The sequence below is a fragment of the Gallus gallus genome, chromosome Z (genome assembly GCF_016699485.2).
Source record: "Gallus gallus isolate bGalGal1 chromosome Z, bGalGal1.mat.broiler.GRCg7b, whole genome shotgun sequence".
Classification (NCBI taxonomy): Eukaryota; Metazoa; Chordata; class Aves; order Galliformes; family Phasianidae; genus Gallus; species Gallus gallus.
The window spans coordinates 71,078,187-71,098,752 of record NC_052572.1 but is presented as its reverse complement, the minus strand read 5'-3'; the positions used below and the strand labels follow the sequence as shown (position 1 = coordinate 71,098,752).

Below are 20,566 nucleotides of genomic sequence, written 5' to 3'. Positions count from 1 at the left end.
CCGCCGCCGCGACCGACTGATGGGCGTGGGACGTGGGCACGGGACGGAGCGATGTCGGCCGGGTTATCTGGCCAGGGACACGTCCTCTGCGCTGTGACTGATGCTGGGCATTGCCACCTACCCGCCGAGCTCCGCGGCACCAGGCACGGCCCCATGGCCGGGCTGCGGCTCTGCGGGCTCGGCGAGCTGTCCGTGAAGGCGTGCGGCTCCGGGCCCACGCGTGCCAACAAACGGGCGCTGCTGGGGCCGCCGAGCCAGCCCGGTGCCGAGCCGAGGGCGGACGCGGGCGCGGCGGTCGCGCACACCACCGTGCAGCCGCAGCGCTGTGACCGTGGGCAGATGACAACAAGGCGTTTCCCTGCCACACGCGCCCCAAACCGCACCGCAACTCCTTGACGACGTCGGCGGACGGGATGCGGGCGAGGTGCCGGAGCGCCGAGCCGCGGTTACGACGCACCGCACCGTCACCGCCCGCACCCGCACCGGGCGCCCGCGGACACCTCCCGGCTGCGGGGCGCGGCACGGGGGCGGGCCTGGGCGGGGAGCGGGCTGGGCTGGCGCGGCTCGGCTCCCATGTGCACGCCCTGCGGGCCGCCGGACCCCGAGGCCAGCAGCGAGGTAAGGAGCGGGGCGGCGCGGCGCGGCGCGGGACCGAGACGCGCGTGGGGAGGGAAGGCCGGGCACCTGCCGCCGCCGGGAGCGGGACGGCCGGTGGCGGAGGGACGGCTCCTCCGGCCGCCGCCGTGCGGGGAAGCCGGGGGCGGTGCCGGTGCGGCGCTGCGGGGCTCCCGCGGCCCCACCCCGCTTTGTGCGGAGCTGCCGCCGCCATCCGCGGGCGCGGGGACGGCGCGGGCTGCGTCCCCAGGGCGCGGTGTTCGGCTCCCGGCATCACCGTGTGGCCGCGGCGGCCCTGCGCGGAGCCCGCCGCTGCATCGGGGCTCCCTCGGGACGGGTCGGGTCGGGTCGGGTCGGGTCGGGGCGGTGTAACCCCGCCCGCCCGGCACCTGCTCGTCGCGCTGGCCGCCCTGCCCGGCCCCGCAGCGGTTGGGCATCCGTAAACTTCGCCCGCGATCCCGAGAGCAGCCCCGTGTATGTGCGGGCGGCAGGTTGAACGCGGAGCCTTTGTTCCGGAGTCTTGGAAGTGCGGGGTGTGGGATGTCAGCGCAGGCGGCACCGCACAGACGGGTCCCGTGGGTGGGTGCCGTGCCCCGCACGTGCTGGGGGGGAGGGTGACCGGATTCACCGATAGGCTCGGTTAGATTAAGGTGATACGACGCTCAAGGTCCAAACATGATAATCGATGTCAGTGAGAATGTCTGTACTAGAATGGTCTCAGAAGTACCGTCACTCTCACAGTTATATCTAAGCTGTGCGGCTGAACCCTGCGACTTTATAAGAAACTGCAACAAACCTCGTGTTACTTAACAACTTCGAGAGGGAAAAATAAAGAGAGAGAGAGAGGAACAGACAAGGTGACCACTGGTTGGGGTTCCAGCGTTGGTGCAGCCCGTGGGGTTCTCAGTCTGTGCCAGCTCTCCTCCAGAAGTCCCCAGGTCCCACCTGAGCTTCTCGCAGCCATCCTACGCCTGCAGGGTCCACACGTCCGCAGTCACACCCACATCATCTGGCACTCACTGAGTCCTCCCCGAGGACAGGAGTTTTGGCCAGAGCGAGGCCACCCTGTTTCCACAGGGCTCCCTCCTGACCACATCTTCGAGCTGCCTGCTGTCACAGTGATGCTCTTATCTTTGCACCTGAGTGAGGCGCAGCACAGATAAAGCATTTCTCGTGGGTCCACTGCACTGGGGAGGCCAGCGATGCGCAGTGCCTCTCTCAGCATCCATGGCACCCTATGGGGAGTGGTGCCCTCCCGCTTCCTGGCGGTGTCCATGGCGGTGGACTCCCCGCTGGCTCTTATCTGGACCTGCGATGGCTCTCTGTCTCTGTGCCCGTGACAATTTCTTCCTTGAATGCACTGGTTTGTCCCCTGGGAAGCATTCCGGTGAACGGGTAACGTCTTGTGAACTTTTCTCCATCTGGTAATGCTATTAGCAGCTGGATAACGAGTGGATTTGGGGATGTCTGGCTCTGTGCTGGATTTGCGGCAGCTCTCTTGGCACTGGGCGTGCTGCTGGTCCCTGGAGCTGTCTTGTGGCTCCTGCATGAGGAGTATTTTCACTTGCTTGTGGGACATCTGGGCTGCCAGTGCCCCAGTTCTGTGTGAGGTTCCCTGTCCTTCCAGCTGTGGATGCCCAGGCGTTTTGGTGTTGCAGAGATGTAGGGAGGGCACTGGAGGCAATTGTAAATGCCCATAAAGGAAGATGATGTCCTGGAGCAGGACACAGATGCCTCAGAGGCAAGCTAAGGGAGGTTTGTGCTCTGCATGACCGTAGGGCTTCTCAAGATGTGGTCCTCTGACCACAATCTTTGTATTGCTTTGCCAGCAGTGGCTTCACTGGAAGCCTTCATCCCAGCCCAGTGGGGCCTGGTTTCTAGAGTGGGGATCTCATGGGGTGACGAGGCATTAGAGATCTTCCGTGAAGGAATAGGGTGGAGGGGGACTAGCCCAGAACAGTTCTCTGCAGCTGCTCTTGGTTGGCGCAAGGGGACCTCTGCACAGTCCATCCTCTGTCCTCTGCTCTTCTCCAAGAACATTTGGTGCATTAGCTTCAAAGGAAAAGCAAAGAAACATCTCCCCCTCCTGCTCCCCCTCCCCATTATCTCCGTGTGTCTTCCACTTATAAACAGCAGTGGTAATTTTTGGCAAGGATGCTGCAGCCAGTGTCGCAGAGGCTGTGGGGCTGATGCCTTGCTGTGCAGGAGCTGTGTTGGTTGGATGAGACCGACCTCCTCCAGATGGAGGCAGGGCCGCTGGCAGCCTGCTCTCCTGCTGCACGGCACAGCCAGGTGCCCCTGGCTTCCCACAGGTGCAAGCTGAGCTGCTCGGGCTGTGCAGAGCTGGCTGGGGCAAACCGCCGGCGGCGTGCGGCAATTACACTGGCGCGCCTTCTGCCTCCTCGCAGCAGGAACAGGAAAGACCTTGGGGTAATCCAGGAGGCTCTGTGGGCCGAGGGGGTTTGACACACACAGGGTGATGCTGGCTGGCAAGAGGAGCCAACTTGGCCTGGTATTTCCAGGGATTTCCCCTTTGCGGTATTACAGGCTTGCCAGCAATTCTTCATTTTGAAAAGACGCCCTGCAGGGCTGTGCTGGGGTAATGCTGACGCTTGCTCTTCCCAAGGCGCTCTGACAGTCACAAACAGGACTTCTCAACCCTCAGCCAAGCAAAGCTCTTTCTCAAACTCAGGGGCATGCCACTGCCCATGGGACGACCACTGACAGCACACGGCCCTGAGACCATTCCCTCTTTCCCTCTTGACTGTCTCTCTGCTTTGATTCACCCGGCATTGCACACTGCAGTGCACAGACCGAAATCTGGCTTCTCAGTCCTTCTCTCTTTGGGTCACCCTTCGTAGCATCACAGAATCATAGAATGGCCTGGGTTGAAAAGGACCACAATGCTCATCGAGTTTCAACCCCCCTGCTATGTGCAGGGTCACCAACCACCAGACCAGGCTGCCCAGAGTCACATCCAGCCTGGCCTGGAATGCCTCCAGGGATGGGGTGCTCTTCTGGGATGTGCAGGGGTTGTGCTCGGGCTTCGCTCTGGTACGCAGGGAACGTGATGCTCACTCTGCAGAGGGATGGTCTTCTGCACCTGTCTGCAGCACCTCTCAGTCACTGCAGGGCAAAGTTACCGAGGACGACAATAAGGAAGACAAAGCAGCAGCAACTCACAGTGCCTATGGTATTTTTATGACTGAATTTGAGGCAAAGGTTCCAAGGAACCTGATTAGATAACTTCCAGGAAAGCAGGGGGGGCTGAGGAGCTTCATCTTGTTCTTCCTCCCACAGCCCCCAGTGCTGTGCGTGAACAGGGAGAGCATTGGGGAGGGAAGGGAGGTTTGCCGTGGCTGCTGGGTCGTGGTTACACAGGCTTTTAGAAAAGCATAGCTGCCATTGCGCCCCAGTTGCTGGTAAAGCTGCAGCGCTCCTTCCTAAGGAACCTCACACTGGCTTTGTTGAGAAGGCTGTCTGATTATATGAAAGGTGCCGGGAAGGACCAATCTCCCTTTTTGATCCTCTGGATTCTTCCATTCGATCTGGCCCGCAGAAACAGCCTGTGCTGGCAGAGAAACAGTGGGATAACAGGCACAGAAAACCCAGACAGCTCTTTAATTGCAGCAGACAAATAGAAGAAGTCAAAGATTGTCTTGCTAACATCTACTTAAACGTAATTAGTTTACATTATTTTTCTCTGCCATTTTCTCTAATTTAATTTGGATACCAAAACACGCACGCAGTGGAACAAAAGATCAGAATAGCACTGCTTCATGTTCATGTTCTCATTAGTCCCAGCTCCTCCTGTGCACAGAGGCTTTTCTCCTTAGAGTCGGGGAGGATCAGAGCCTCTCGTCCGACACCTCCCACCCGCAGCCAAAGTGGTGGCTCACGTTTCCCTCCGGTTTTACAGAGGTCTTGGTGTCAGTAACTGATGCCTGAAGCCTCAATTGAAAAGATCGATCTTGCTCGTGATAGCTTGGCATCTGACATCCTCCACAGAAATCGATAGAAGTTTAGTGCCCCGCAGTCTTAAAAATCATGGCACGTGTCAAAAGGCTGAGCTGGGGATTGGAAAGGCTCCGCAGTCCTGATGGCCCTGACCTCACGGCCCATTTGAGACCCGTGCCCTCCACTGGACACTGGGTCCTGTGCTATGGCTATGCAGTCTGTCAAGCACTGCAAATTCTTGAAGCAGGCAAACGCAGCACTTCACTGAGCCCTTGTAAGTAAATGCTCAAGTGGGAGCGTGATGCTTTCACCTCCGTTGGCATCCAGGACCCAGCACTGCGGCCAGCGTGTGCTGGCTGCACACTGAGGTCCACAGGTGCATCTGGAAAGGGCCTTAGCAGCACTGTTTGCTTCCTTGTAGCACCTCCGCCACTGGGGATTTGCAGGAGTCACCTCATGGCCCAAGCTGACCTGACACTGGGACTCCAAGCAGATGTTTGGGTTAGGTGCCCTGCGAAGTCCCTAGAAGCCTGAAGTTGTCTGTAACTGTAATGGCAGCAAAAGAGGAAACCTGGCGATGCAATTAGGAAAGAAAATTCCACATAGTTGAAGCAAGAAAGCCCATAGCTAAAGCCCACCTGGAAAGTCTGCTTGGGTGCCCATCTCCCACACGCCTTTATAAGTGTATTGCTGAGTGTTAAACTTGAGCCAAACCAACTTTCAGCTACAGAAAACGTGTCTTCTTTATGGGTCCTTTCCCTGGATGGAGGCAAAAGATCAAAGGACGTCCTTGAGAATACTGTAGCAACCCTCGGGGTTTCAAAGTCTGTTTCAATAAACCTCCTGAAGCCCCTTTTATTGCTGGCCTGGGGAATCTTGCCATTGAGAGGTTGCTGCTGGTGCCCAGCCCTCTGTAGGCCAATAATGCAACAGGACTTTCTGAGCTTAATTAAGATGAGATCTTTTTGATGCGTAAAGAGGAAACCAAAGTGACAATTCCTTACCTTCTCTGTCTTCCCATTTTGAAGGAAAAAGCAGAGAAACCCACGTTGCTATCTCGTGTACACAGTTTTGTGTTATTGCAGAGGAGTTTTCAGGTGTCCTACCTATTCTTCCTTCCCTGTTGGCATGACTTACAACACGAGCAGTCTCCGTGGTTTCCAGACAGCTTGTAATTTATGCATTAAAAAAACATAATAAAGGGGTGTTTGGCACAGGCTCAGCTGTGAGGATTTGGAAGATGAATGGCGAAGAGACCATGTGTGGCACTGGAGGGTCTCAGGAACCTTCCGCTGCCATGTGGCTCTGTTGTCGCGGCTGCCACCGGCAATACAGGCAGATGTCTTCATGGTGTCTTTTGGTATGTTGCCTCAAACTCCTGCGGGAAGAGTCTTTGCATCTTTGTTTTCAGCTCTTTCTAAAATCCCGTGACTTTCTTTAGTCCTGTGTCTGCCTATGCTATCGTCTGCTCTCCTTCCTGCACCGGGAGTTGGGAGGGCACAGAACCAGACAGCTGACATGAACTGGCCAAAGGGATATCCCATGCCGCATGACGTCGTGCAGAAGAAGCTTGAAAATAGCTGGCAGTTGGTTGGGTGGGCAGCCGCTGCTTGGGGACTGGCTGGGCAGCCATCAGCAGGCGGTGAGCAATTACTTGTACATCACTTGCTTTGTAAATGTATATCCATTATTACTCTTATTTCTCTCTTTTCTGACTTAGCTTTTAACTGAAGTTCTATGAATGCTACCTTTTTTCCCCCGTTGTCTCCCCCGTCCCACTGGGAGAGGGGAGCAAGCAGAAGGCTGAGTGGTGTTCAGCTGCTTGCCAGGTTAAACCACAACAGTGATGCAGGAGAAAAGGCAGTGAGGGACTTGGAAAAAGTGAGCCTGAGAGGGGATATGGCATATGGCCTTTGCCGTATGGTAGGATGATGGGATGGAGAGTTCAGATAGGGAGTGATTGTTCCTCTGTTTATCACTGCTCAAGAATTACAGGATACAGATAAACTCACTGACACAGGATGTTGAGGATGTGTTTCGGGAAAGGCCGTTAGATGAATCTGCAGGCAGAAAATCCATTAGGGCTTGTTAAACAGACAGATAAGCCCTTGGCTCAAAAAGTCCCCAAGGCACAGATGCCCAGAGCTGACTCAAAGGCAGGGAAAAAACTGTTGCTTTAGATATCAGCCAAGGTGGAGAAATAGGCTGGTTTGAAAAGTGGCAGCCACAGAGGGAGGGATGGGGAGATTGTAGGGTGGGACTCAGCTGGGACATGGAGATTGGGCTGGGCTGCTCCTTGGCTGGAGGAAGGGAGGCTGCAGAGGGACAGAGATGGAAGGTATTAAATCTGGTACTGGAGGGGATGTGCGAAGAGATGGGAACAGGCAGGAATGAAGCATGTCGGAAATTAACCACTGTATGGGAAGAGAGGCTGATCTTCATTGCTGATAGATGGGACGTGTGAAGAGTGGGACGGTCACAGAGGAGAGCAGTAGCTGTGGGGTGATATGGAAGAAAAAATGATCAGAGATGGAGGTACATCCATAAACAGTGTCAAAAAGAGCAGTGCTTGGAGGAGGGGAGGTCAAGAAAATCGTCCCATGTGAAGATGGGCAAGGCTGAAGAACAGAGAAGGAGCTCCTCTGATTTCATCTGGAGTGAATTCTGCCTGCATGTTCCAACGCTGCTTTGCAATGCAAGCTGGAGTGCAGCAAACGTGGAGATTTGCTTCAAACGGGTGCTCATAGCCTGACCCAAACACCAGTCCTGTGCCTGCTCTGATGGATTAGGTTCAGAAAAATACTCCTGGTTTCCCAGGCACCGTGCATTTGCCAAGCCCAGTGGGTGAGTGAATGGGCACAGAGTCTCGCTTCTCTGGCAGGGAATGCATCAGTAGTCCTTCCACTTAGCCAGCATAAATCAAAGCTAGAGTAAGAACTGAAAAGAGCAAAAAGCAGACTAGCTATCCTTCCTCTAGATGGCAAATTGATTTTCAGGCTTGTGATGTGGTAGTAGAGACCAGTGGCCTTTGCCTCTGCTACAGCTGCCTTTGCCACACACTCTTGCTGGCTTGTCATGCCTCAGATAAATGGGACCTACCATTAGAGAGCTCAAAAGTGAGTTAGGAATTTTCCAGAGAGCAGGGAGATGTCAATTTTGATTCAATCAGCGAGTCCAAGAGAAAAGCCTCAGCTGGAATTATAAAGCATTTCCACAGGCAGTGCTTATGTGTGGGGCAGCACCCCCCACTCCCATTTCTGGGGACCCCTACGTGTTTTTCTATGTAGATGATGCTGTAAGGGTGGGGAAGAACTCTGCACCTCTGGGCTTCAGAGAAGACCTCTGCTGCTGCTGACTGCCTCTCAGTGAGCGAGGTCCTGCTCTCACCATTCCCAGTGGTGTTGGGGACGTTCCCCATTGCTGCTGGCTGCATGACTAGGAAACCCATGGCAGGTTCTTCTAAATCCCATGGCAGTAGGTAGGTACCTGTATCTGTTGCTACCACACAGATGCACCAATAGCAGCATACAGCTCCTGGGAAGGCAGTTACATAGCCAGACTCTTCTTGGCAGTGCCAGCATAGCAAGGGGAAAGGATGCGGGCTGCAGCTGGAGAGAAGCAGGTCAGGCAATGGAGAAGGCTTCTTTCCCAGGATGGTGGTGCAGCACTGGGGTCAGGTGCTTGGAGTTTCAAAGGCTTCACATCCGCCCTTGTTTAGAGCTATGGACAGGTTTGCTGTGAGGCTAGACTGGAGACCTGTACGTTGTCCACTTGCACCTGTGCTTGTGCTTTCCTGCCCAGACAGACTTAGCCAGGTCAGCACCCCAGCTCTGTAGCAGTTTCTGTTTCACCTGGCTGATCACGCTCTTAGTTTCTCCAGGTAACTTTGCAGATGAGATCCTTAAGGCCAAGCTTGGTCTTGCTGACCAGAATCTCATCATGTCCTGCAAACGTCACAGCATGTAGACTGGTTAGATTGTGGTTCCATTAGTTCATATGACATTTAAGGGGTGTATCTTCAGACATCCACGTGAAGTGTGAGTTCCAGCTCCCATGGAACTCAAGAGAAACATCTGTGCTTGGTGTCCTTCCACTGCCTCACCATCCTGCTGGCCACTTCAGGCTTCTAAACGTATCCAGGTCCTGGCGGCACCCACAGCTCTTGGACTAGGCAGAAGAGGTGTGGGAAGGTCCCTCACCAGCACAGTGGGCTCCACATGGACTCCTTTAGGAAGATAACCAAGGCCTTGGTGTTCCCTGAAGGCAACCAAATCCCCCAAACCAGAGATGGCCTTGCTGAAGAGAAAGCCCCCCTGCACTTTGGCATACTGTCGTGGTTTGACCCAGCAGGCAGCTCAGCACCACACAGCTGTTGGCTTTTTCTCCCTCAGTGGGATTGGAGAGGCAATTGGAAAGAAACATAAAACCCATGGGCTGAGGTAAGGACAGTTAAATAGGACAGAAAATAGGAAGAGAACAATAATAATAACAAATATAAGGAATATACAGAGTAAGTGATGCACAAGCAGTACTAGATCCTAGATACAGGGCGGAAATTTAACTCTATCCCAGCTGATGCACCTGAGGTACCCATGTGCCATAGAAGTCATCAAGCATACTTAGACCTTATGGTACAGAGCAGTGGGATCAAGTGTCCTTACCTTGTCATACAAGATGGCAGGCTGCTGGACCTGACTGTGTATTTTCAATGGTGAACTGAACTTTGCCCCCCGAAACTCAGAGGTTGGCTTGGCCTTGGGCAGCAGGAAATTTCTTCCTGCGAAACCTAAGAGTGAGAGTTTTGGTCTTGGGAGAGGCTGCTGAGTGTGCAGGTCAGATGATGAGTTTTTCAAGGCTGTCCTATGACAGTAAATGTGGCAATGTCTCTTAAAAGTTTACGTGTTTCACCTCTTCCTTTTTATGCTGGCTTTCTGTGGCGACGGAGGGGCTTTGAGTTTTTACTGCTCTTCAGAACAGGATTGTTGTATTTGCTTTTCTTTTGTAACAGAGCAGATTCTTGCCAGGGCAGAAAAGCTCCGTGAGCTGGAGTTTGCCCTCTCATTGAATTCAGAAGCACATTAGTACTCACAAGGAAGCTGATAAGCAATAATATTTTCTTTGCTGCCCAGGTAACCAGTAAAGTGAAAGAGGGTATTGTCTCTGGGGAATGCGAGCGAGTCAGCGTTATCTTTCTGTTGGAGTACGCAGGCTATCTTGGAAAGCTGGAGCTGAACCCATGGAAGCAGAGGCTTGCTCTCAGTGAGTCAGGGCCGGCTCCTGCCCTTCCTGGGAGCTCTGATAAGTACGATGAAAATGAGTTGAGTTTCACGGTCATTCTAGCTCCCAAAGAACGTGCTGACTGGCGCAGTTTGTGCCCTCGACACCTTATCTTTCTGTCAGGGCTTTCACAGGAGAGGTAGGAAGGCAGCAGACATGGGCACTGTGGGGACAGGGGAGGAGGCCGAACCACCAGAAACCAGTGGTGCTGTTGCTGAGTGTGGAGTCATCCCTGGGGGATTCTCCATCCCTACGGGGAGGCACAAACTGGCTTTGCATCAGCTGAGCATAACCGCCCTCACGCTCTTCCAAAGGGTGGGCCCTGTTCTCCAGCTTGCTTTCTGATTGACATAGGTTTAAAAGTAGTCATGAGACAATTTTCTGTGGCCTGGGAGAATTCGTGTGCAGCAGGGTGATGTTTCGCTCCCCGTGCCTGACTTTAGGACTTCTCCACGATTTTAGGAGCCCCAGGCTCCCTTGGCAGCCGAGTGGCTGTGATGGTGCCACAGATGCCTCAGGGCCCTTTGCTCCAGGGTGAATCATTTCTGCTGCTGAAGGGAAAAGCAGTGCTTATCTGTAGCCTTTGCAGGGAAGTCCGAGATTTGGCAATAGATCCTCTGTGGGAAATTCCCAGCCTCTGGGCTTCCTAAGCAACCCTTCCTGGGCTGTGCAGCCTGCTTTACGCTTCTCTGTGGCCATGAGAGAAACACAGCCCTTTGTAACCTTCAGTGAAGGTAAATACGCCCAAATTTGCAGCAACACTGATAAAGTCTGGGGCCAACTGGCAAGGGAACAGCTCTTCAGTGAAGGCCAGGGGGCTCTGGTGGGCAACAAGTTCAGCCATTCACCTGCAAGCCCAGGAGGGAGACAGGCTTCACAAAGAGGCTCTGAGATCTCCATCCATGACCGACATCTCCATGTTGGCCTGCCAGGCTCAGCTGGACGCCTTCCTGCATAGTGAGCCTTGCTGTGATGCTCAGAGCTGCCACTGGGCCTCATTTTTTCTTGTGACCCTGTCTGCTTTATTGCTGTTGCTTTATTTTTGCTTCTCCTGCTTAACTCAGGGGAGGCTCAAGTACGCGTTTGGTGTAAGAGCAGCAGTGCAATAAGGAACTCGCAACCTGCTTTTCATGATATGGCTTCTCTTTACAGTGTTTTGGGGATCCCACCCACATGCAGCCCTGGAGTCCTCCTCAGGCCCTGTGTCAGGGCTTTCCCTCTGGCAGCCCCTTGGCAGCTGCTGGAGGCTGACAGTTTTTTTCCTTGCTTTCCTCCCTTCTTCTGGGCTCTGCTGTTGGCTGTGCTGGGATGACCCAGTTAAAAATAACCTGGCTGAGCTATTTGTGAGGCACGTATGCTCCCTTGCCCATCTCCCTGCTATCAGAGTGAGAGAAGAACGCAGTCATGCAGTACTAATGGGTGGCAGAGGTGGAAGTACCACGGGCAGACGTCACCTTTGGAGAGTTTCTATCCTACACCTCACTCTGCACTTCTGCCTGCCTTGGGAAGTCTGTCGTGGCTTCCACTGCGACTGAACACAAATGCAGCTGGAAGCCCATCCGGGAAGGTTATACTTTGGGTTTCTCTCTCTCTGCTCCTCATTGCAGAGAACACTTTCATTTCACTCCTGGCATACGTGCTGAAAATTATTCTGAGGTTTGTAACACTTGGTGTATCTTCTACCATGAAAAAAAATCCACACCATGTGCGTTTGGCTGCGTCCTGTGTGCTGGTTATGCCCCTGGGCTTTGTCAGGCTGCCCTGGGCCCTACACTTGAAGGATGCTGCGAGGTGATGTGGCGCCTGTCTCACCTCTCCATCTCACCTAATAGGCCCATGTGTGCTTTGGGCTCCTGCTGGCATGGAGGAGGACTGGATGTGCCTCCTCCCAGGTGTCCGGGCCTGCACACGCTTGGAAACACGAGGCACACACTGAAAACGTGCTCTGTGAGCTTCTCCTGAGCAGAGTCAGGAAGGCTCACACCTCACTATCTCATGAATGAGGAAATAACTCGTTTCCCTCTTGAGTAATTTCTGCACCTTCCAGTTCATGCCCTCCTTGTGCAATGCTGATACTGCAGGCAGAAGCGTTTTTTCACAGCCAGGTTTCCAGGCACTCTTATTTCAGCATTTCTGCAACACTGGAGAACTGCTGCTGTTTTGCAGTGCGATTTACAGTTGGATGTTCTGATGCAAGACATGCATCTCAGGAACACCGTCTCCCCCGGGATCTCGCCAGCAGTTGCCCCTTTGCCCCACCACCACGTCTGGAGACCTTCGACCACTCGCACCAGCAGCACAGCCTCTCTCCAGCCTCTAGCCTGCGGGCTGGGCAGCTAGCTGATAGGAGGCGAGAGAAGCAAGTCCCGGGCTTGAACGTGGCTGTGAGGAGGCTCTTTGCCCGTCTTCCTCCAGCAGCTGGGACGGGGATGCTCTGCAGCAGTGGGAGAGGCGCTGTGCCGGGGGGCGCCCGGCCTGTCTGGGATGGACGGGGAGCTCAGGCAGGCAGGGCCGCAGAGCCGCCGTGCTTTGAGGCAGCGGGGCGGGGGGCGAGGGGGGCACGTGTCGCCTTCCAGGAGCGCACCCAGCCCTTAATCTGAGCCCCTTAGCGGTGGGGTGTGGATCTTTAAGAACAAAAGGCGAAGAAAGGCGATTGATAAAATCAGGGCCCGTCGCGGGATGGCTGATTTAATGGCTGGTTCCCAGCTGGCTGGGCTGAAAGGCTTCCAGCCAGGGTGGCAGATAGGGTTGTTTTCCCTAGAACATCCCTCAGAGCAGCTGCGAAAGGGTCCCACTGCCCGGCAGAAAGGCGTGCTGAAAGGTTTTTATTTGCTGCTGTGGATTGATTGGAGTACAGATGCTCTGGAGGACGCTCTGCATTATTCATGTGGTAGATACCTTCGCTAAAAGCTAATGCACAGCCTGGAGGCTGTGGGAAGTGGTGCAGCCCTTTGTGTGGTTTTGTCAATTCACTGGAAAGCCCGGCCTACATTTAAGCATTTTTTTTCCCCTTCCTTTTCTTTTTTTTTTTTTTCTTTTTTATGAATACGGGGATTGATAAAGCCAACTGGGGACTGTGAGATCACTTAGCTGATGGCTCTCCTCCTCCGTTCTTGTTTACAAACAACGACCTGCCGGTTTTTTAAATTCTAATTCTTTTTCTTTTTTTTTTTTTTGGAACGCACTGTTCATATAAAACTTCTGTCCAGGCTGGTCCTGTTCGTGAGACTTCACCTGTAGGTTGGTTTTCCCGTGGCACAGGGCTTACGCTGCTCCCCTGAAGGGGCTCAAGTGTCTGAGGTGAGGCATGCACGCCAAGGCAGGCTTTGAAAACTGAGCATTTGCGGTAATGGAGCCCTGCACAGAGCTCCGCAAATGCATATGCATCAGTTTTATCTGTGCGAATTCCCACCGGTGAGCGTGGATGCTGGGGCACTCGGCTCCAGCAGCAGCAGAGCCACGGGAGGCAGCGTCTGCCTTTCTGCTTTGCGGTGGGGGACCTCAGCAGGGCCACGCTCCAAGATCCGGGTCCCCTTCTTGTGGGAGGGGGCACAGCTGTGGCATTTGTGCTTGTCCTTGGAGCTTGTCCTTGGCGCCTCTTTCAGAAGCAGCTCTGCACTGCGCTGAAAGCCTTGGAGTCAAAGACAAACAGTGCTTTTTCCGCTTGCACCACGTCTGCTGTGGGGGGGACCTTGCGGTCAGCAAGGTGGGTATGGTTCCCAGTTGTGGACGCTGGCAGCAGATGCTCTGCTCTGTGGGCCGGATGCATAGAAAGCCATCCTGGGAACACACCTCATCCTGAAGCTCTCTTCTGTGTCATTTACCACCTGGCAGCCAAGTGACAGCCCAGACTGCTCTGATCCCTACCGAGCCGAGGCGTGCTGGTCTGGGCTTTCATCTGGGGACTCGGAGAGGACAAACCCCATCTCCAGGGCAATGTCCATACAAGCAGGGCTGCGGGAAAGGAAACTGCCCCTCCTTGCCCTGTGTTAGGGGCAGCTGAGCTGTGCACCGGGAAGTGAGAACTATTTTATCTGCGCCGTTTATTGCTCTCACGGCAATAAATCTGTAGCCCCTGGGTTTCTAGTGGTGTTAAAACAACACGTACAGATAACATTTAGGGCTTCAGATTGCTGCGTGATCGACTTGGGATCCAAAGTAACTTTTCCCAGATACGTCCTCCTTGGCAGCTTTATTGAGCAGCAGATGTGGAATTTGTGCAGCACGGTCTGCCCAGGATACAAACCCTGATAAAACATCTTGTAAAAAGCAGGAGAGCACACGGGACCTACATGGTGGATGGCTGCTTACTTGCAAAAGCAATAAATTTCGCAGGAATCCTTCGGTTTTCTATGTTGGAAGAGAGTCTTCTCCAGTAGCTGTTACCATCATTGCTTTCTTATGCAGAAGGAGACAATTCTCGTGTGAAAATAAGTGGGGAAAGTGGAATTGATGGGGGATGGTCTTATCTGCTGAGATGCAAAGTATGATCTGTGGTAGCTGTCTGGATTTCTAGAGCTTTCTATAGACTGCGAGGCACCTTTAGCTGATACCACTTTCACTTTTCCAGTGAAAAAAGCTGAAGCATGTACTTAAACTAATAAAGCCAGTGGTGTTGGTGGTCAGGTTAGACTTCATCCTGGCACAAAGAAACTAATCTAGAAGGGGATCTTCTTACGGTGGAGAAGGCAAAGACACTCTTCAGCTACTTTTTGCCTGTAGATATGTATGTCTGCACAGGGGCATTTGTTTGTTGGTGTGCTGGGCAAAACCCAGCGCAGACAGAGGTGTAATGCAGCCTCTCCTGCACGTCACTGCAGCCATGACTTTCCGGCATGGGAACAGCAAGATTTTCTGTAGTACTTAGAAGACGTCTTGTGACAGGAGTCCTGGCTCTCTGTTTTGTAATCTGAACTCCAGGGAGTTGCTCCAGATCTCCAGTCACAGACAAGACAAGAGCTCTCCCCTGCAGAAGACAAGATTGATCTGCTCTTGTGAAATGGCTGATGACACAGATGTTTGGTGTGCTGGACCTGGAGCTCAGTCTGATGTACTGGCAGAAAAACAACAACAGTTTCCAAAGACCCATGAGAAAAAAAAGCATGGAAGTAATGGAGAATTTGCACCTTTCTGTGCCACACTGCCACGAACAGCAAGCGCTTTGCTGTCCCACATGCCATCCAGCCCATCCGCTGGTTGCTCACCCATCAGCTCTGGCATGCCCTACTATCACCCCATCAGCTTGGTTCTGGCTGGCACGGCTCACAGAGGCTGACAATATTGTCTTCTTGGAGGGATGAACTCAGAACCCGCCGAAACCTGGCTGAATTCCTCTGCAATGCTAGGAAGGGAGAAATTGGAATTTGGGCCTCCAGTGGGGCAGATTAAGTTAGGCTGTGTTCAGGGCTAGTGTGTGTGGACCACGCTCAGTGTGGTCTGCAGGGTCCAGGTCAGGAACATGATGTCTTTGAGGACACTAAAGAGAGTGGAGCAGAGACTCTAGCTCTAGACAAAGGGAACTGTAAGCCTCTCCATAGCAAGAATGTCAGAGCAACATGAAAAAGGGGAACACCTGGGAGGGACTGTGAACGGAAGAAGCAGAATGAGCATGGCAATCTAATCATGTCAACCCACTCTAATTTCCTCTCATGAAGGGTGGTAAGCCCAGCAGACAGTGTAAAAGCAGGGCATGTCATTTATCTTGGCTTCAGCCCAGTGTTCAGTGCTGCTGCATGTAAGCAAGTCGAGGGGACACACATTATATACACTTGTCTATGATAAGAGAGATGTAAATCTAGTGGAGGAGCTATACAGCAGCTTTTATGTGGGTGCATGATCAAAACGGGAGAATTCATTGAGAAAAGCTTTGCAGGGTTCTCCCTGTCATCTGAAGCTGTTTGATATTTTTGTTAGTGTTAGGACAAAGGAGAAATAAGCAGGAAGCAAGAGGAGCAGGAAGGCTGCAGAAAGCAGGTCTCTGGTTTGAAACTGCCTTGATGAGCTGCAGGTACAGCACAGGAAAAATAGGATGCAGCTGAGTAGTGACAGGTGGATGTATTTGGATGACATGATGCAGGCAGACTCAGAGCAATCCTGCAGAAAGGTGTCCAGGGGCTGTGGTTCATCCTATACTGAGCAGAGCTCAATGACACGCTGCAGCAAGATACTGATAAACATGAACAGGAAAGAATCTGGTAAATTATAAAGAAACCACGTGCTCATCCATGTTAGTAAAATAGAAATATGCTAGCTTTAGGTGCAACTGCTCTGGAAGAATACAGATCAGCTGGGAGAAAGCAGAAGCAAGGAAAACAAATTCATCAGCTCTTGAGAAAACATGGGCAATGGCAAGAGAATGAGGTATATCTGGAGAAGTCTGAAAAGCTGTGTGTCAGATGCACAGGAAAGCTTGCTGCGTGAAGGGGACAGTCTTTTCCCTGTGAGGTGGCTGAATAGGATAAGAAGCAAAGGACACGGTTGCACAAAAGGAGATTTAGCTTTGAAAGCTCAGTAATATTAAAGGCAGCTGAGAACTTCTATAGGAAGCTGCTGCTCTGTCTGTCACTGGAGGATTTTAGAAAAAGAGCCTGCAGCACTCAAAAAGTGGGGGCTTCCCGTTTTTCACAAATCCTACCAATTTAAGGAGCTTCTGTCTAACCTCGTGCTGCTTGGTTGTTTTGGTGTGGAACTGTAGTGGGTATTGGAAACCTGAACACACAAAGATTCTGATGTTTGTTGGCACAGTTTGGCATGTGAGGCCAGGCTAGGATTTACAAAAGCTGTGCTGACTCTCCCTCTATCTCACTTTTTTCCTGTGTTTCCACCAACTTTATTCTTTTTCACTACTTTGATCTCATTTTCCTCTTCCCAGCCTTCCCTGAAAACCTAACATCGCTTTCCTTCTTGTTTCATGAAGCTGGATTTAAATGAGGACGTGCTGCAGTTCAGCTATTTTTGTTGCTTTCAGTCACCTGGTTGAGTTGTTACAGCTCATCTTCCTTCTCCTAAGCACTGCTGGCCTGATGAGTCCCCCCCAGACAGTGTCCTGTAACAAAAACTTCTCCCATGTTCTTTATGGTGAATGCATGTATAAATTTCTGGTCTGCTTTCACTCTCACCGTGCACATTTCACAGTCACAGTATGGCCAAGGATGGAGATACCTGGTCGGACCCAGTGCCAGCTCAGTGCAGGGCTGCCTGCAGCACGATGCTCGGGACATTGTCTGGGTGTTGAGGATGGGGCGCAGACCCCACAGCCTCTTTGGGCAACCAGTTCAGCTGCTGGACAACTCCCACACTAAGAGATTCCTTCTTATGTCTGACCGTGTGCTGGAAGTCAGGCTGAAAGACCTGTGCTTGCCTGGATCCTTCTTGAAAATAGGAATATTTGCCTTCTTCAGTCCTCCGGGACATCTCCCAGTTGCCATGACTTTCCAAGAAGACCAGTGCTTACCTTGGGATGACGTGACTGGCTCCTTCAGCTCCCAGGGTTTGTCCCTTCAGGCCCTTGTGCGTGTCCAGTCTGTTTAATTGTTCTCCAACCCAATCTTCCTCCACCGAGGGCAAATCTTCCTTGCTCCTGACATACTCACCAGTCTCACGGGCCTTGGGATTGCTGAAGATTAGTTTTACTAGCATAGTTTGAGATGAATGCGTTTGATACCTCAGCTTTTTTTGGAGTTTGTTCTCACCAAGTCTTCATTGCCATGCCTCAGCAGGCTCACGTTTTCCACAGTTGTCCTTCCGATTGATGGTACCTGTAGAAACCTTTCTTGTTGCCATTCGCACCCCTCACCAGATTCAACTTCACTTGGGCTTGTGGCTTTCCTAAGCCCAGCCTTATGTGCTTAGACACTGTCATGGTATTTCTCCCCAGTTATTACTTCCATTTCCTGTGTGCGTCCTTTTAATGGCTGAGATTTGTGAGAAAGTTCTAGTTTGCAATGCAAGTCAGTGCTGGTGACTTTCTGTCTTCTCTGGACAAAAGAAAACATTTACGCTGACTTTAAGAGGGGAGTTGAAATGCTGGTGATCTGCCATGGCACCTGCACATTTCTTTTGCAACAGAGAGCAGACTCCTTGGTACCAGAGTAATGGAGGATTCAGAGGTACTCATGCAGTGCCTGTTGCTGCTGTTGCTGGGGAGAAGATAATGTGTTAAACTTGTAGTCGGTTCCTAGCAATACTTCTTCCATACTGACAGCAGCACGTGTCACACAGATTCACCCAGAGCCTTTCACACCTGAAGGTAAAGAGTGCTTAAAATGTGAAGGGATAGCGTGACCCTGTGAGCACAGCATCGGGGTGGCTGTATGAGGACTTTGCTTTGATTTAATAATGTACAATTTCTTGGAAGGAGCTTATAATAAATAAAGTGTGCCTGAGCATGAGAGGACGGGAGAGAGGAGCATTCACATTTATGATAGAGACCTTTATCATGGGGAAGCAACAGCTGCTAATGGGATGAGATGAGAATGGTCCAAAGTCAATGGATCCAAGGAGTGCTTTTGCAAAGCCTTTGCCTGCTCTTGCAACAATCTGACAGCACAGTAGCTTCCTTGGTATTTTGAGGGGTTTCCTCCAGTTTTCTTGCAGCCCACAGACCAGGGACTGCCTCTCCTCCTGCCTGGTGGCACACAGGATGTGATATTTGTGAGCAGGTCTGTATCGTTAGTGATCCTTTCATTAAGTGACTTACAGCATGACCCAGCTGGCTTTCCCTGGGCTGCTGGCACGTGTCCCTGGAGCTGGAGGTAAGTGTTCCTGGAAGAACTCCCTGCTCTGCCTGTTCTCAGGCCATGCATGAAGAACAGTAAGCAGAAGACTGAATGTCTTGGTGCATGGGGGGGGGGTTGCTTTGAAGCAGGTGGTGCAAGGCTCCAGGAGAGTGAGCAGTCTCTGTCCTTCCCTCAGCAAGGCAGTGCTGGAGAAAGCTTCAGCCACGCTGTCTCTGGGGACAGCTTTGCCAGGAGCAGGGGAGCTGTTCACTAACGTGTGACAATACTGTCCCTATTGTTTCTGCTCATGAAAAGGGAGAGAGGAGGGAGCATGGTGAGCTGTAAAGGGCTGGCTGCTCCGGTGAGACCACCTGAGAACAAAGGTTGCACGGGGTGGGATGAATGGTGGCTGGAGCAGCTCATGCTCCAGGAGGCTGACTGCTCGTGCCTGAGCCTGATCTGTGCTTGCATGAGGGATGCTGTCCTGTCTTCCAAAACCCTTCAGGGATGAGTGTGTCTTACTGGCAGAAAAACTGTCTTCCTACAGTGCTTGGTTTAACAACAGGAGCACGTTTTCCCACTTCCTTTTCTACTGGAGCACTTTTCATTGTCTTGAAAGCTGGTGGCAAAGAAGGACACAAAGGACTGAAAACTGAAACCCAGTGCTGTTCCTAGACGTTGGCACTCCAAACTAGTGCAAGCAGGCACCTTTCCTGCTGCTTGCTTGTTTAGTCATCGCTGCACTCCTGCCAGGGTTGCAGCCAACAGCCGTTTCTCTGCTTAGGGCTAGAAAAAGGGTGAGAAAGCACGTGGAGCAGTGTGAGGTTGAAAGTTGTAAAGCCATCAGAAAGTAAGAAGTTCCTCTACGCACTGTTTCTCCAGCCTGTCACTTGGAGTGCTGCTGCTTAACAGCTGGGGCAGGGTCTGCGGGAACACGTGTGCTGCCCAGAGATCTTTGCTCTGTGGGAGAAGCGTCGGTAATGTTATTCAGAGTAAATATAACGACCTGATATTTGTAGAGTCCTTCTCTCGCTGTTGCTGTAATGATCCCAGCCTATCTGGGTGGACCTGCGACTTGGCCAAGCTTGTTTGGTTACTCCGGGCATCTCCTGAAAGTGCTTCTGAGTCTCGCCAGAGTGCAGCGCCCTGGGGAGAGATGTTTTCCGTGGGTGGTGTAAGAAACCCGCTGACCTGACACCTGCAGGGCTGTACCTGGCTGTACCCTGACAGCACAGTGACGGTGGGGAGCCCAGCAGCAGGCAGGGAGCCCAGCAGCAGGCAGCCCTTGGTCCCTCCGGTGCCTTGGCATCTGCAGGGCAGCTCTGAGCTGGGGTCAGCACCCCTTCACGTGGGGCCTCTGAGACCCAGACCTTGTGCTTGGGAGGCACCCAGGACCGCATGGGAGCAGGAAGGAGACACCTTCTGGATTCAGTGTAAACCTGTTGGGGGACAGCGTGGAGAGTGGAGGGTGAGTACTTCTATGGGGCTCTTCTGTACAGCCCGCTTGGTACAGAGTCGCGTCATGAAATTTACAGTGCGTGTAGCTGGCTCTCAGGCAGAAAACCAGCAGCATTCCATGACGCATTGATGACTTTTATTTAAAGTCATGTATTTAGCTGCTTCCTTTCTGCAAGCCCTGGTGCATTTGGAGTGGCTGTGTCCCTCCTGTGTCCCATACTCAGCATGATATGCAAGTGTGGAGCAGGTGAAGCTGATTTCATGTATGTCCCGATCTTGTCATCTGTCCCTGTGTGTTAGCCAACTGCCATTAGCTGAGTAGCCTTAGCAGAGCCAAGGGAGCTTTTTTTGTGTCTCCCAAGGTGACTCCTCTCGTCTTTTGGCAGCAGGTTACATACTTCATTTTTTGGATGGGGAGGGGTAAATGTGGAGATGACGGGAAAGGAAGGAGAGAGGATTTGGCAGGAGAAGGATAAGCAGAACAAAACTGAGCTGAAGGCAGTAGAAGGCAAGCAGACAGAGAAGACAATGGACCTGAGCAG

General features: G+C 52.5%; 1 protein-coding gene across 2 annotated transcripts in view; it reads left to right on the top strand.

The window, feature by feature from the left end:
* Nucleotides 1–581: 581 nt before the first annotated feature.
* CORO2A (coronin 2A) overlaps nt 582–20,566 on the top strand; it is a 46,902-nt gene continuing 26,917 nt past the window's right edge. The window contains exon 1 of one of the 2 annotated variants that reach the window (XM_424946.8): nt 582–618. The gene's annotated coding sequence lies outside the window, so the exon portion shown is untranslated. Of the gene's footprint in view, nt 20,035–20,566 lie in introns of both variants that reach the window. The other variant, XM_004949607.5, reaches the window with a different exon arrangement.